Source organism: Apteryx rowi, unplaced genomic scaffold (assembly GCF_003343035.1).
Source record: "Apteryx rowi isolate R43461 unplaced genomic scaffold, aptRow1 scaffold_86, whole genome shotgun sequence".
Lineage (NCBI taxonomy): Eukaryota > Metazoa > Chordata > Aves > Apterygiformes > Apterygidae > Apteryx > Apteryx rowi.
Genome location: NW_020451160.1, coordinates 160,673 through 176,480, shown reverse-complemented (window position 1 = coordinate 176,480; position 15,808 = coordinate 160,673). Strand labels below are relative to the sequence as shown.

Sequence of the window (15,808 nt, the reverse complement as noted above, 5' to 3'; positions counted from 1 at the left end):
AATGTCAGTGCTTGGAAAGCGCAACCAATTTGCTTTTAGTACAGTTCATGCCTTTCCAACAGTGCCTAGAATAACAAATTCATTCCACCCTCCAAGCCTGAATGCTGGAGGAAGCTGCTGAGAAACTTAATTGATTAGTTGGATGCGTGCACAGAAAAAAATTGCCCAGCATCAAGGAAGTTACTGTCTTGACAGTTAATGCAGACACTGGTGGGAGATTAGAGAGACCAGCTGCAGGTTTGTTTTTTTTTTTTTTTAAATCACACAACCCTTTCTTTTTGCCTGGGAACAAGGAAAGGTCTGTTTTGATGGGGTGACCCATTTTGCAACTGCATCGAGAGGCTAGAGTGTGAGGGCCACGTCCACATGGCACCTACCACCCGCCCTGGGCCCCTGGAGCTTGCTGGGCCTGCACGGTCTGGTCCTCAGTCCTAGCTCCTTGAGCCCAGGCTTGGAGGGCATGGATGTAKGCTTTGGGCTGCCAGCACCCAGTCCTCCAGCCCCATAGTGTCCTGTGGGCCCTCACAGGCGGTGAGCTGCAGGAGGAGACACCCAAGAGGGACATTCAGCATCCCACAGGCAGGGGCCTGAGCTGAGCATATTGAAGGAGCTGGGTTTCCAGACGCCTCGCAGCATCCTCCTCCCAAAACAAGAGGCACCCGGCTTCCTTCGTCCCTGCAGGCTGCCTCCTCCCTTCCCAGCCTGGTCCCTGCCTAGCCTTTCTGTTTTGTTCTCAGCATCTCCAGCTCTGCCCCTTCTGTTACGGGGTCAGAGTTTGTGGCCCTGTCACCACACAGGATTGCTTTCCCCGTTCGGCGAATGAAAACAAGAAGCCAGAGGCCTGCAGGGGCTGTGAACTTGCCTGTCATGTTCTCCGACAGTATCAAAACCTTTCTCTGCTTTTGTTTTTCCCAAACTGTCACCACCCATCACACCCCTTGCTTAAACCTCTGATCCTGAAAGCTTTCCCGAGGCCCTCCACAAAATGCAGGGAGAGGCCACTATCCGTTCTCCGAGGGGATCAGCTGCCAGTGCAAAAGGGATGAGGCTGACAGCCCAGGAGCTCTGCAGCACCCCAGAGCAGGTAGAGGCAGAGCCCAAGTGTGCCAGCCCGCGTTGCAGGGCTGCTCCCGCTCAGCTGCGGGAGGTTGGCAGCCTGCTAACCCCTCACTCTCTCCTCTGCCTCAAAACTGCCTGGCTCCTGCTTTTGGGCTTTGGAGACTGGAGGCAAAGGGATAGAGCTCAGCACTCCTGTTTGCTCTCTGCTGAGCAGAGCTGCTCCCTTGCCCCCCGTTTCCCCTATTGCTATTTGACCTGAGCAGCCCAGAGGAATTTTAGTCATGGTGCATTCCTAGCACAGCATCTGTTTTCTAGAGCAAAATGGGAACAGCTGCCAAGAAACAAATCTTCCCCTGACGCCTGGCACTTCTCATGGGTGGAACAAAACTTCTTGAAAACCCAGGGGAAAAACCACCAGAGTTCAGCTCCAGCAAAACCCATCCTGCTCCAGCCCTTCCCCTCTAGGGACTTCTGCAGAGCGAGGGGCTCAGACAGAGATTAATGAATGCAATGATAGCATCCATACGGTACCACTTAGAAACCTYTGAGAGAAAGAAGCTAAAGAGAGATCCCTTCGCTAGCTGCAGAAAGCGGAACACTGTGGGAAATAGTATATTTTGGCTGAACTCTCCCAGCCCCAGCATCCAAGCCAAACCATGCCCAGCCTCCTGCTACCTGTCCAGGCCTGTTGTACCCATCATAACTGGGCTGGAAATGGTAAAAGGTGCCTACACCCAGCACACTGAGTTTGAATGTGGCTTTTTGTGAAATAGCTTTTGGGCCTTGTTGGGGATAAGGTTTGTCCCCTAGAGCTGTGAGAAAGCCTGGTGCTATCAGAGTCTGACTAGCAAGGAGGGATGCAGACAGAGGTTGCATGGGATGAGCTGGTTTCTCACATTGCAGGTGGAGGTACCCGTATTTATGAGACTGCTGCATAATGGATTAGCAGTATTGAAAGATGTATACAACACCCATGAAGGTTAATGTCTCCTGCAGGTATTAACCGAGTGCAGGACAGAGCCCGCAACAGTGTCTCTGCTATGCCCACAGGTTTCTTCTCAGATTTGAATGGAGAAAGGCTGATGTACAGAGYGCCTGGTTGCTTGGAGGAGTTGTGAGCAGAGCAGTTCAGGTAGCTGATGCAGTCAGGCAGAGCTCCAGCTATGCTTCAAGGAGCAGCAGCAGCACTGCTTGGGAACAGGAAGATGGTCAGAGAGTCAGTCCTTCCTCCTTGGCTGCCTGGAGAGAGGGTAGCTAGGAGCTCAGAGCATGCACTGTCTTGGCCTTCAGCTGAAGGAGCTGCACTCATTCCATGCCCAGAGCCAGGACCCCTCTGGGAGAGGGATGCCTGAGGGGGACAACTGCAACATCTTTTCTAGCAGCAACACACAAAACACAGGATGGATTTGCTCATATCTTAAGTAAGATGGACACAGCAAGGTCAGAAGCATCAATAACTCAGTTTCTTGGAAGGTTTATCCCAACTGAAGCCTAGTTTTCACTGGTAGCCAGGTTTCACCCTTGGTAACAATGTGGAAGGCAGCCTTCAGACAATGTCAAGGCAGTATGCTTTTACTTTTTCACCCTGATTGAGGCTGAGGTTTCTCTTGAAGTACCCATTGCAGTTAATGCTCAGCAGTCTCAGCCTGAGCTGTCTGACAGCAATAGGCCTGATGGAGGTTCAGCTTCACCTTCTCAGTGCATCATTTTAGCAAAATGTGCTCAAACAGGCTCAGTCAGCAGCAGCAGCAGCCAATAACTCAGTTTCTCAGTAGTTAACTGCTGAGGTAGGGGCACTGTTCCCCTGACCATGAAGATTTTTCAGGCACAAAGTGTGTAGCACTCACAGCAGATGTGTTGCTGACCTTCTAAAGCCTAAGGCAGTGACACCAGGTTGACCACAGTTTAGATGCCTTTAGGCTTTTGGTGAAGTTCACATTGCATCACAGACACACACATCACATCTTTGGTCACTAGAAGTCCCAGGAGACTGACATGAACACTGCACAGTGACTAAATTATTGGCTACCAGCAAGTCATGACAGCATTTTAGCTTGTCAAGTTGGAGATGTCAGACAAGCCTGATCCTTGGAAAAGCAAAAGTCCATTTGTAACCCAGGATTTCAGATGAGGTTCAGGCTAGATGGTCTCAGCAAGACTAAACTGCAGCTTCCCTTTCCACTTCTTGGCTAAGCAAGGTTGTTTTTCTTTCTTTTTTTTTTAAATAACAATACAAGCAAAGTCCATTGTCACAAACATCATCTGCTGAAGAGGAGGAAGGTTTCATGCTGCATCCATCTGGTTTTTATCTTGATGTAGGTTCTGCACAGGAGCCAGATGAAGTTGGGAAAACAGAGAAAACCCCAGCAATAACTTTCCCTGGTGCTATCCAAGGCAGCAGGGACTGATTTAACAGAACTGGACTTCAGGGAGACAGGACATCATCCAAGCAGGCCAGTCCCTCACATCACTGTCCAAGCTTTGGTTAAGAGTAGGATCAGGGCCCTTCCCCACCACATCACAAGCAGCCCCAGGCATCAGAAGCAGCTGACAGGTAAGTGGGTGGAGAGCAGCCCTGCTCAGGAGCTAAGCAGACCCAGCTGAGCTCACAGTCTTTCTGCCTCAGATCAGGGTACTCCAGCAACAGCCAGAGCTGGCTGTACAAGGAACCACCACATACAGCTTCACTCAGGTATCCACACAGAGGTACAGCCACAACACAGGTCAGCAGCAACAGGGTCAGCTTCTCAAACCATCCAACAGGTATTTGAACTTCTCTGGAAACAGCACCTTCAAACCACAGCTCATCACTGCAAATAGACTGAGCAGTTGAAGCAGGAACATAATTCTGGAGATTGTAGAGCAAATACAGCTGGTCAGAGCAGATCTCTACAGCAATACAGGTTGCTCATAGCAGCCAGAGCAGCAAACAGCAAAGACCTCTCCCACCAAGGAGCAACTGCCTTGTTATGGGTGCTGAGGTGATATATACCCTGCAGCCTGGTGTGGGCTGAGCAGGATTGGGCCAGCGGGAGACTGTGGCAAACACAAGATTGGGCAGGAGCACAAGTCCTTTCCCTGGGTTGGTCAAGAGCAGAGTGGGTGGGACTGAGGAGTAACAAGAGCCCTGACTCTGGGCTGGCAACCAGCCGAGACCTCAGGCAGGCAGCATGGTACTCCTCTGCTCCCCGTTGAGCTTGTGCTCATTTGTTCCTCCCCCAGGTCTCTTTTTCCCAGACCAAGGTCTCCCCCGCRTTGAGAAGGTTGGCACCCTCCCCTGGGATCCCCAGGCAGGCAGTGGCCCTGCTCTGAAGAAAAGGACAGATGCTCCCAGGCATGTGACATGGGATCTGGCGTGTCAGGTCCGCAATGAGGCTGAATAGCAGCCACTGGCTCTGCCTCACGGCTAGGGTCCCCGGCAGCCCACGATACCCAGGGCTTCAGATCACCAAGCCCCCCCAGCCCGTAGCCAAACCAGGATACAGCTCCAGGTCTTCACCAGTAAAAAGCTGAACTGAGCTGCCAGCTATGTATTTAAACAGGAGTCACTCAGGGTTTCTGCTGTGGTGAGGCAGAAGCCAGGTGCGAGCAGAGCTGCCAAGGCAGCTGGGGAAGGTCAGTCAGGTCGGGAACTGGGAGCCCCCATCTCTTGGGAGAGGTTCTCATGGGAGAAAGTGGCTTCTGATTCTTGCCCAAATCACACCCAGGCAAGGTACCAAGTCAGCTGCCCCACAGCAGCGTGCTCTGTTGAGCTTCCCGGCTCCTGATGAGTTTTGACCACCCTGAACCTTAGGTCTGGGAAACAAAAACATCATCGGGAGCACCAACAGACACTGAATCTAGCATAGATGCCCCAGCCGTGAACTGGGATCCTACGGTGAGAGGTGCTGGCCAAACGTGGACATCAAAGGCAGCGCCCACGCCAAACTACAGCCACTTGGAGGAAGATGATAGGGAAGCGATTATTAATTTGGAGCCTCCCAAAGTGTGTTGGCAGCTGGATCCTCCAGATACATAAAACACTGCCAAAAAGTGAGATCTGTTTCTGTGAAGCTGAAGCAGCAAACTTGTTTGTCTTTCCTCCTTCCCCTCCCAACCCTGTTGTTGTTTTAAACATTTACAGAGAACTTTTTATACTGTTTAAATGATGATTCCTTTCAGAGGGAGGAGAAGGAATTGTATTTACTTTTTTGCCAGCTTCTCTAAATCAGTAGCACTTCACACACAAGCTCTGGTAAATCAGGTGCTGTGGTTTTAGCCATCACCACCCCCAGCTGTGAGGGTTACCCCTGCCTCAGTTTACCTCCCTCACAGCTGGGCTAGCAGAAGGACCCCCATTCCCAAGCGTCAGCCATGCCCCTGCCAGCTCTGGTGCCTGAGCTGGGGCTGCTGGGGAAGGCGGGTAACGCAGAGACCCTGGGCTGTGAGCTGCAGCAGCCTGGCTCTCCTCTGCAGGCTCTGTCGTGTGTCTGTGCAGGAGGAGCGCCAGCCCGTGCAAATCCTTGGCTTGCTAGATAAAGGGGTGTACGTCCAGTTGTCCCTGCACGGCCTCCCCCTTACCCACGGGGCAGCACTCCGCAAGCCGCAGAGCTCGCGCACCAGCGCTAGTGTACCGCACACGTGCCAGGCGGCAGAGGCTGGGGTTTTTCTCCCTAACGCGCCAAGGAGAGCTGGAGGAGGATGCCGCGGCTGAGTTCTCCCATCTCCGAGCACAAGTGCTATGGGAGATCAGCCATCTCCCGCGGTGCGTGTTCTCCCGCCCACCTCCTTCAGCAGCAAGGCTGCTTGAGATGACAGCTGAGGGGAGAAAGGAGAGCACTTGAAATGTGCAGGAGGAGAGATGGCTGAAGACAGACCAACCTTTATGCAACAGCAGAAGCATTAGGTCAACAGCAAAGCAGCAGTACACATGTTGGTGGTTAAATTAGAAAGAAACACACATGAATCTCTCTCTTGTGGGCAGGTCTCCAAGAATTTGGGGGCTGTGTTTGGCTGATTGATTTTTATTTGCAACCTGGCAGGGGCTAGAGAGGTTTGGGGAAAGGGATTGAGAAAGGCTGTCTAGGAGAGCTAGAGGCTTTTCCAGGATGTTTGGACTGAGTGAAAGGACAGAGAAGTGAGTATGAGACACATTATGGAAGCAGGATGTGGGATGGAGAAAACGTTTATACAGTCAATTGTGGGCTAATCCATGGGAGGCTTTAGAGACCATAAAAGCCCTCTGTAAATGGATACATCACATTCTGTAGGAAACTGGAGGTTTAAAACAATGCTATCCGCGTTCTTAGATCTGTTTTGAAGAGCTCAGAGTTGGGAGGCTGACATGAAGAGAAGGATAAGTAGATCCATATGTTCTGCATGGCACAGGCAGGATGGGTAGGAAGGACCATTCATGATCCCTTCCAGTATGAGAATTTGGGGCCATCAAACTAAACTAATAGGAGCCAGATGCAAAACAAACAGAAGGAAGTTGGTTCCTCTCACAGCACGGGCTGACCTGTGCATGTCCTTGCCACCGGAAGGAATGGGTATTACGGGGTCACAGGGAGACTGGGAAAAGAAACTACTGAATCTCCATTCAAGAGAAATCCATTACCATATTCACGGAATTGACATCTCGCTCTCAAGTTCCCATCCTTCAAACGGTTGGAGGCTGGGAGGGTACTGGGAGAAGTATATATAATCACCCTGTTCTTGCTCTCTTTCCTAGGCACCTTTTTGGGCAAATCTTGGAAACAGGACATTTGTCTGGATGGACCTTGGTCGATCCTCTGCAGCACCCTTACGAAGATCTAGGCCACAGATGAGGCATTACACGAAATCAAAATCCCGCAGGGGTGTGCGGAAGAACACTCCCTCCCCTCCATCCCACACCAGCCCCTGCCAGAGCTCCCTCAGGGAGATGTGACCTGGAGATTGCTCTCAAGAGATCTGGCTACAGGCAGCACAAAAGGAAAAACAGCAGCCCTTTAACCAGCTGCCCTCCATAACCTAGTCAGACCTCAGTTTACCACTTGGGAGTTCCAAAAATTAGGCATTTGGCCTGCTTCTCCTCCATTAGGGCAAGAAAAATGACCTAGCAGAACCTGAAATAATGTGACTTTTGATAGTTTAAACATGTTCTTTCACAATAAGCAATGAAACTAGCAGAGACGCTATTCTTAAAAGTACCTCAAAACAATTATCTCCCTCCTCTGATGTAAACGATGGGAGACACAAGAGGTGAGTCAGAGATATGGCATTTGCAATTCTCCATTTTCAGTCTTCAGTAAGAAGAAATGTTGGCAATTTGTATTGTTCTCTGATACAACTGTTTGACCTCAGTGCAGCTTATGCTAATTGCTTGCAAGAATATGCTTGTTTGCTCAGTGCGTGCCTAGCATATTTCTTGTATCTAAGCTTGATAGATGAAATATTGCTTATATGACAGCGCAGACTGGGTTGAATGAATCAACGGCTGGTTGGCCAAGTAATCCAGGCAAACAGAAATACTGTTTGTGATAGAAGAAGACCTGAGAAGTTCCTCATTAATACTGCCTAGACATTTTTATACCAGTTCACTCCTTTTCTGTTTACTGTGCCCTTAATCTCTCACGTTGACACAGAAAATGGAGAGGATCCATCTCTTTGCCCAAAGCAAGGTCAGCTCTTCTTTCCTGACAACTGCAAACCTAGCCTGGCCTTAAAGACCTTCTCTGATGAAAATCTCATTCCTAGCTTCACTAGCTTTCCAGTGTTGATGTTCTTCCTAACATCTTTGAGTGTGCTTGTGTGACTGTGCACCTATCTTCAATCTCTGAGAATATATATTTTAATTAAACATATTCATCCATGAAGAAGCTGGATTCCTACTGTTATTGAGCAACAAGTACATACGTCTGGCCCCAGGATTTATCTGTGCATGAGTTGCAACCGGAACAATTTGCTGTGTGCTCTCTGTTCTGATCAGCTCCTCCAAGGACTGAAGCTGTGCTTAGTGTCTGGCTAGCTTGGAAGAGATGGTCACTTTGACTTGCTGGAACATCAGATCAGAAGCTATGCAGTCAGTCAGTCATCTCCATTCCCCTGATGTGATCTCCTCAACTCAGTTCCCCATCACATGAGCTCTGTGGACAGCACATTTTGTTGTACTGTGCTCAAAACACAGTTGAGGAGAGGAGGAAGAAGAGGGAGGAACAGCTGAGGGAAGCTGGGGGAAAACAGAGCCAGCTCCCGGGCTGAGTGGCTGAAGTTGCCATTTCTTCTGCTGTTCAGCAGTGATGAGGAGGAGAAAGGAGAACCTTATCCTTTCGCCATCTGCAGAAACCCATAACAGCCCTGGCTGCAAATACCTGCATGCTCCCAGAAAGGTCAGCCCTTGATTTCACAGCTATACTGTAAAGATAAAGCTCTTGTTATTCAGTGAACAAGGTTCTGCCTTCAAATAAGTGCCGATTCAGCAGAGCATTTCTGAACCTGCTTAAAGTTCAGTTTAAGCATACAGGACACACTGAAGAGGAATGGGTTTAAGCATGTATTTTACATTAAATGGAGGCTTAAGGGTTTTGCTGCTGGGGGAAGGGAAGGAGGTTTTGTTTGCAGTATGCCTCGTCCTGCGTGGAAAGATGTCGTTTCTGTCTGTTACTGAGCTCCAAAGAGCCTTTCTTGTATTGCTTGGGATTGACACCGTGATTTGGGACCTCATGGCAGGCTTTCCTTAATACTACAGATCTTTTCTCTTAGAAGTCTGGCACCTAAAATACCAGCAAGCAATCTCCAGCCATACACCGGGGACTGCTCTTTGTGCACCACTGTGCACACAGCATATGTAACAGTCGAGTATCAGTCTAGCTACCCCCTGCACCTCAGCTTCTCCTTGTGCTTCATACATTCAAGCAATGCAGGGGGCTGGTGCCTGCCAGGCACATTTAGCAATGGGGGACTAGCTTTTTAATGAGTTCAAATACGCTGGCTGCTTTCCCCAGCCATATGTCGAAGCTGATAACCACAGTGGGGCATCTCCGATTCAGAGGATGCTTTGTTTCTCCAGGCTTGGTAGAACCCCATCTGCAGGGTGGGGCTGGGACAGGCTGGAAGGCAGAGGGGGAAAAAAAAAAATCGAGTAGCTCTCACTGAGTGTGTAGAGGTCCTCCACTGGAGATACTTACAGGCAACACAGAGGGGAAGCGGGTGGGATCCTGGAAGGAGACCTTGTCCTCCACTGAAGCATGGATCAGAGCCCCACTGACGTTGGTGGGGTTGTCATTGACTTCTGTTTATTTTCCTGTCTTCCTTTCCCGTCTCTGTCATATGTTCTGTCCAATCTCCTGTTATCTGATCAGGGGGTTGTCAAATACTCTACAGCAGAATTCAGACTTCTTTGAAGAGGGTAATGACTGCTGTTTTTTAGCAGGATTGATGCAGGACACCTTTGAGAAATCAGAAAGGTGAGAGCTTAATCAAGCATATGGTTACTGGAGGAAGAAATTCACTCCAGATCCTCTGGTGGTCAAAAGGTTGAGAGCAGTCCCAAAATGAACACATACAGATCACCATTCCTTTTGTTGTGCAAGTTGGGAAAAATATTGAAAAGCAGAAATCCTTTCAAAGATTGGAGGGAAAAAAAAAACACCCAAAACACCACAAGGGATGGAGTTTTGCCATAGGAAATCTATCAAATTTACTTCCAAATTGCCTCTGGGAGCAGCTTTGCACCTGCCTGAGTTCAATCCAGAATATAACTCTCTTCATATCCCTAGGAAGATTGCCAGCATCTTCAGATGAGCCACCACGTTATGCTGACCTCTGGGAGACGTTGCCTTGCACTGCAACTCCTGGGCAGAGTTTGCATGCTGAAGATTTGTATGACACGAATGCCCCCTAAAGGAGAGCAACACTTCAGCAGCAAACCCAGAGCAGAGGAGGATTTCAGCAGGGAAACTATGAAACATGTATCTGCTTTAGCATGCAGTGCATCCGTGAAAACCTCATTAAGTCCTACTCGCACAGGCAAGGAGTTGCRGAAATTTAAGAGAGCGTGGGCATGGCTGAGGCCAGCTTTCCTCATCCAGAGTCTTTGTTCTGCCTCTAAAATATGCTTGGAAACACTTTTCTGTGCATTGTGATCATAAATAATTACAGCCAAACTACTGAGCACTTAGCTCATACCATTCTCCTGAGCTTTTAATTGTTGAGTCAGTTCATTACTGAGCATCTGGCAGAGCTCATCCATTTATTGTGGGCAGTTACCTGTCAGGCAGAGGCATAAGTAGACAGTTACTCTAATACCCGACCAGATTCCACCCCCAGAAAATTGAGATTGTAGCAAAGTCCTCAGGACATCCAAGTCTCTACGCCTTCTCTTCTTCCAGGATGTGAACTCTGCACAAGGGGAAGTTTTAGTTGTCATGTTTTATTTAAAAACTTCATGTCCCTTGGGGATTTAAAGGACTGATTCTAGTTGCAGGGTATTACATATCTGCTTCTTTGGAAAGCTAAAAGTGGTCAGGCAGGTTGCCAGCTGTATCTTCACAGAGCAAAGGCCATTGCAATGAAGGCTCCGTTAATTACTGCAGGTCTGTATCAGCATGACCCTGCCGCTCAACTTTCCCACCAAGCCAAGCATCCATGCAACCAGCTCCTCAGGGTACCCGCATGGGGCAGGAGGGCACTGAAGCTTTCTCAAGTCCTCACGCCGTGGGCCAGAGCTGCCACAACATAGGGACTCGCTGCCGGCAGCGTCCCCTGTGCTCCCACCCAGGCTGGAGCACCTCTTACCTGGCAGGCTTTGCGCAGCCGGCGGGGGGCACAGAGGGCTGGGGAAGGCCTTGGGGGTCAACCACTCCTACTGGAAGCAGCTAGTTTCTCAGGGCACCCTGGCATCCCTTTACAGCCTTCTTGCATCACTAAAAAAAGCACTGCTTGCAATTTGCCGAATTTTTAAGAAGCTACAGGGGCTGTTCTGGAGAGTCAGGAGAACTTGGAGGCAGGTTCAGCCCACACTCTGCAGAAATCAGAGTCCAAAACCAGAAACGAGGCCAGGAGGACCCAGGCCCCACAGATAAACATGGTGTCACGGCTCCCAGCCCACTGCTGGTTGGGCACCCCGGGGCTGCGCCGCCAAACACGGGGCTTTCGCCCACGCTCGGCTTCTCCACTTTCATCTGTCCTCGGATCCATCTGTCTTCTGCCGCTGGAGCTTCTCCCCACCGGGGCGGTTGAAGCTTGGGGCAAGACGGCGGACGTTGGCTACTCTAGTTCTCCTCCCCCTGGTTCCCCTTACGTTTCCCCACCGAGTTAACGGGATCCTGGGGATTTCGTGGCACTTTAGCAGCCGAGGGTTCCAGCTCGCGCCGTGCAGGACGCGAGGGGCCCCCTCCTACGTTAGCTAAGGCTTGTTCGGCCTCTGGAAGCGCTCAGCAGGCCACGCGCAGCCGCGGGCGGCGAAGGACCAAGGAGGCGGTTGCCAAGGGCCGCACAGGGCCCGCGGGCGGCGCCCGGCCCCGCGGCGAGACTACGCTTCCCAGGAGCCCCCGCGCCTCTCGCGAGAGCCGCGCCGAGACTTGGCGCGCGCAGCCCGCCCGCGCTCTGCCTGCTTCCCCCTCTTCGCGCCCGCCGCGAGACAACATGGCGGCGGCSGTGAGTGGGAGCGGCACGCTATCCGCGGGCATCCGCGGCCACGGCGGTCCCGAGGGAGGCGGGGACAGCGGGGACGCGAGCGGGGGGCTCTTGCACGGCGTCGCGGATGCCTCTGGGGGAGCGGCGAGGCTTCGATGGCGTCCTGTGGGGACGAAATGGCACCCCCCCACCCCCGCCGCCATAGAGGGCCCTGGTGCTGCGTGGCCGCCCGCGATGTCCCCTCCGCGGCAGCGCCCCGGCATCCCTCCGCCGGACTCGGCCTGCCTGCGGCGGCCCTGCCGGGAAGGGGCCCCGAGGGCGCCCCGGCAGTGCGGCCCGGGCTCAGCTCGCAGGCCTTGGCCGGCTCTCGGCCTGCAGGTGCCCGCGGGAAAGCGTTGGGAGCAGCAGCTGGTATAGCTGAGCCTGAGCGCTGGCTCAGCCCTGGGGCTTTAGGGGACCCTGCGCGTGGTGGGGCTCGGTGGCTGGGCCGAGCCTGCCTTCCCCCGCGCGCCTGCCCGAGGCTCCTGTGCCAGAGAGGGGGCCGCGGGGGAGCAGTGTGCCCTCAGGGTCTTGTCCCGCCCGGGGTAAGGAGCACACGAAGGCAAGAGCAGACCCGAGCTTGCAGGATGGTCCTACGGGATCCAGGCTTTAGCTGCTCTGGAAGCTGAGCAAGTGATGATAAAGTTATCCCTGTCTGAAACTAATCTTTCCTCTGTGGAAACGTGAATCTGAGGCTCAGCATTAAGGACCCAAAGGTGAAAGAGCAGCCTGTTGCATGAATTAACTCTGTCCTCTTCCTCTGTTTCAGAGCACAGCATGTTATCAAGCAAGGTTAAAAATATCTTTTGCACTCACCTTCCTGGGAACTTGAACTAAGCTGATGACTTCACTGGACTGACATTAAGCCTGCACCAGCTGCACAATGGTGAGAAACACCAGAATCTGTTGGGTAACAGTCTTGTATTCTTCCTCTGTTGCTGAGCTATGGAAGCAAGATTTGTTCTGCTGTGTCAGATGATATCCTCCTGGTCCCTGGAGCTACTGGGAGTAGATATAAAAGCCCAGTGGCTTGATTAATGTAATTAAGCCAATCAAGGCTGTAGCTGTGTTGCAGCTGCCACCTGACTGTGTATCCCTTTGCTATCATGGAGCACAAGTTGAAAGGCAGCATAGAATGAATGAGAATTTTAATGTAGCTGGTGCCCAGTAGAGCACCTGGTTGTCAGCATGGTCAAAGATGAGCGAAAGCAGAAGGGATTAGAGGTAGGAGGGATTGGATGACACCCCATTATGGAGACACTTGACACAGCTCATTTCAGAAGTGTGCTTGTCATGGAAATAGACCTAGTGAAAGAATAATTGGTCTGCGTGTTCACCTAGAGATGCACTGGGACTGTTTTAAACTTGCATCAGGTTGCTGGAGCTGGGGAGGTGCAGCTCATGTACACCAAATGGCGATCCTAGAAAGGGCACGCGTTGAGGAACCCTCCTTTTGGGATATGTGTCTGTCTTAAGTCTGCTCAAATGCATTTCTCAAAATAAATCAGAGATAACTTACATGCGAGATGAGTGAATTATTCATGGCTGTAAGGAGGGTTTTGCATTAAGATGCTTTTGTATGATGATGCTGAGGGATGTTGTCTGCTTGAAACAGCTGAAAAGGGTCTAATCCACCAAAGTCTCAAAGCTGATGCTTTTATCCTAAGTAAGGATTTAAATAGCATACACCTCCCAAAGTTTCTTGTCTTTGAGAGAGACAACTCACTGGCAAAGGTACTCCTTTATTTCTGAGGGGTATGCTTCTGCTTCGCCCAGCTTGTGAGACAAAAATTACCTCTGAGAAAGGAAACCTTCCTTTCTTTAATTCTTACTCTGTGGCTCAGTGCTGTTTTTCTATCGGAGGGGGTGGACAAACTTTACTTGAAGAACTGCTATAGTAGTATTTAATGTAACTTGTACTTAGGAGGCAAACATCCTGCAAGTTCTCAGGGTTGTGTCTTCTCCCAAAGACAGCAAGTAGCTGCTAAGTTAGCCTTCAGGCTGATGAGAGAATCCTTGAGTATTGTGTGCTGCTCACTTTGAATCTGTCATATGCCAGATCTCTAGGCAGCTTGACTCATCTCTTGCTGACCAGAATACCTTATCTTTGAACACTTCCCAGGAAGAATCCTAGTCACTGACATATCTGTATATTGACTCTATTTAACTCTGTAGAACTTGAGGAGTTCAAGTGGCAAAGGGCAGGGGAGAAACTGAGCCAGTGATGTGCTGTTATCCCTGTCTGACAGCTCAGCTGTGAGGAAGAAATAACTGTATACTGAGGCTTAATAGATTTCTCCTTAGTGTGCCTCCTACTAAAATGACTTCAGTGGGACTAGTAGGGCAAAAGCAGTGTCCCCTTTCCTCCTGCAGTTGTGATGTGATTTATAGCAGAAAGTCCCATCTGCCCAAGCTGTGTTCAGCAGCTTGCCCTCGTGAGCCTGGATGTGGCAAGACTCGGTGCAGGGAGGACAAGCACTGACTGGTCTTGTCATAGTGTGGTTTAGTTCTAGATCCTCAAAGAGCTCTTTTGGGTTGCTTGTCCAAACAGTCTTCACAGTGACGGCTTGGAGGGCAGGTAGGAAATGCATTTTTCTCTCACCTGATTTACAGTCACTGAATACACATGCTGCAACAGCACTGTATCTCCAGGTGGCCGACAGGCGTATTCCACTAAACAGCTCAGTGCTTCATTCATTTTACAGGATTTGCATTTGTTTGCTGAAGGTCAGTGACGTCATGGGCTGACGAGCTGAACCGGCAGATCTGACAACAGTGGACCTTCTCGGGAAATGAAGGCTGGTATGTAAAAGGGGAGGAGATGATACTGAAGCGATTGTGTTCGTTGCTCTGTCAATATAGATTTGTTTGATGTAGGACAAGTCACTGGGAAGAGCATGTTGGGGCTCTTGGCTTCCAGGGACCAAGGGAGGGGGCAGAAAAGTGAAGAGACAGCGTGGTGATAAATAGGAAAAGTAAAAGCTATCCAGTACTTGGAGAATAAAGACAGACAGGAATCGGTTCAAACTTGTTAGGAAAGTGGTTTTAGTACAGTTCTGTTGTGTCTCCTAACTCCAGAAGCACCAAAAGGAAGATTGCTCTGGAGTGGGTCTCACAAATAGAGCCCAGGCCACTAGTACTTCATTTGAAATGATGCAAATTGCCCGTCTCTGAATAACTGCAGGCTCCTCCTTGCTGTTCAGTGGCTGCTGTAACTGCATCATGGGAAAGTTCCCACTAAGGCCAAAGAGGGTTTGGGTACTAGTGCCCTGGGCTTGGGAGGACCAGTTCTTTGAATGCCAGAGTCCTGGCTCTAGTGAGGCGTGATGTGGGGAAGAGCAAACTCTTCATGTTCAGTACGAGGTCTTCTGACAGCTGGTCACAGCATCTCTTAAGCTTACTTTTCAGTCTTCTGAGACCTCTTGATTAAATAATGCAAATCAGTAGGAGCTTTTCAGCTGACTGTTGCCTTTGCTCTGATACTGTCTATTCCACTAGGGCCTGGTCTACAGCTGCCTGGAGGAAAGGGCTGTTCCCTACTGTCTTCTGTTCCAGAATAAAATAAATTATTGAAAATCTTGTTTGTTGAAAGTTCTTGTTAAGGACATCTAYTCAAACAGAAATGGTTTTGAGCAGTTAAAAGATTTTGGTTTGAAATGGTTACTGAAATTCAGGCAACTGTAAGCTTACCCTTCATAACAAAGCCTTCTTCTCTGAGATACCTAAAGAGTCTTCAGACTTCAGTGCCTTCAGAGGGGAACAGGCTGAAAGTTAAAGAAATGCAATTCACGGTAGCAGTGTGACAAGGTGAGTTTACATGGGAAAAACCAGGTATGACTAAGCTTTAGGACTGATGAAAAATGTTTCTTATGGGCTGTCTGGAAGCTCAGATAAGGGGAAAATGGGAGGCAGTATTACAACCATGAGGTCCCTTATCTGTTAAATTGATTAAAAATGGAGGTGCTTATCTCCAGTGCTGTGTTGCACCATTGGCTGGAAAACCTCCCTGTTTAAAAATAGAAAAGGTGGGTCTGCAAGTGGAATACCTGCTGGTTCTGTGCAAACACCTCCGCAGGTGATGAGCTGGACTGGATTCCTGGCAGGCTGCTCTACA

At 50.2% G+C, this 15,808-nt stretch overlaps 1 long non-coding RNA gene and 1 other non-coding gene across 2 annotated transcripts; both read left to right on the top strand.

Moving 5' to 3' along the window:
• The first annotated feature begins 11,593 nt into the window (after positions 1–11,593).
• Positions 11,594–15,275, top strand: LOC112977783. Its single transcript, XR_003257636.1, has 4 exons — positions 11,594–11,676; positions 12,464–12,580; positions 14,400–14,496; positions 15,193–15,275. It is a non-coding gene; the product is annotated as an uncharacterized LOC112977783 (long non-coding RNA).
• LOC112977812 lies at positions 12,320–12,394 on the top strand. The gene has a single exon (XR_003257640.1). It is a non-coding gene; the product is annotated as a small nucleolar RNA R38 (small nucleolar RNA).
• Positions 15,276–15,808: the final 533 nt, after the last annotated feature.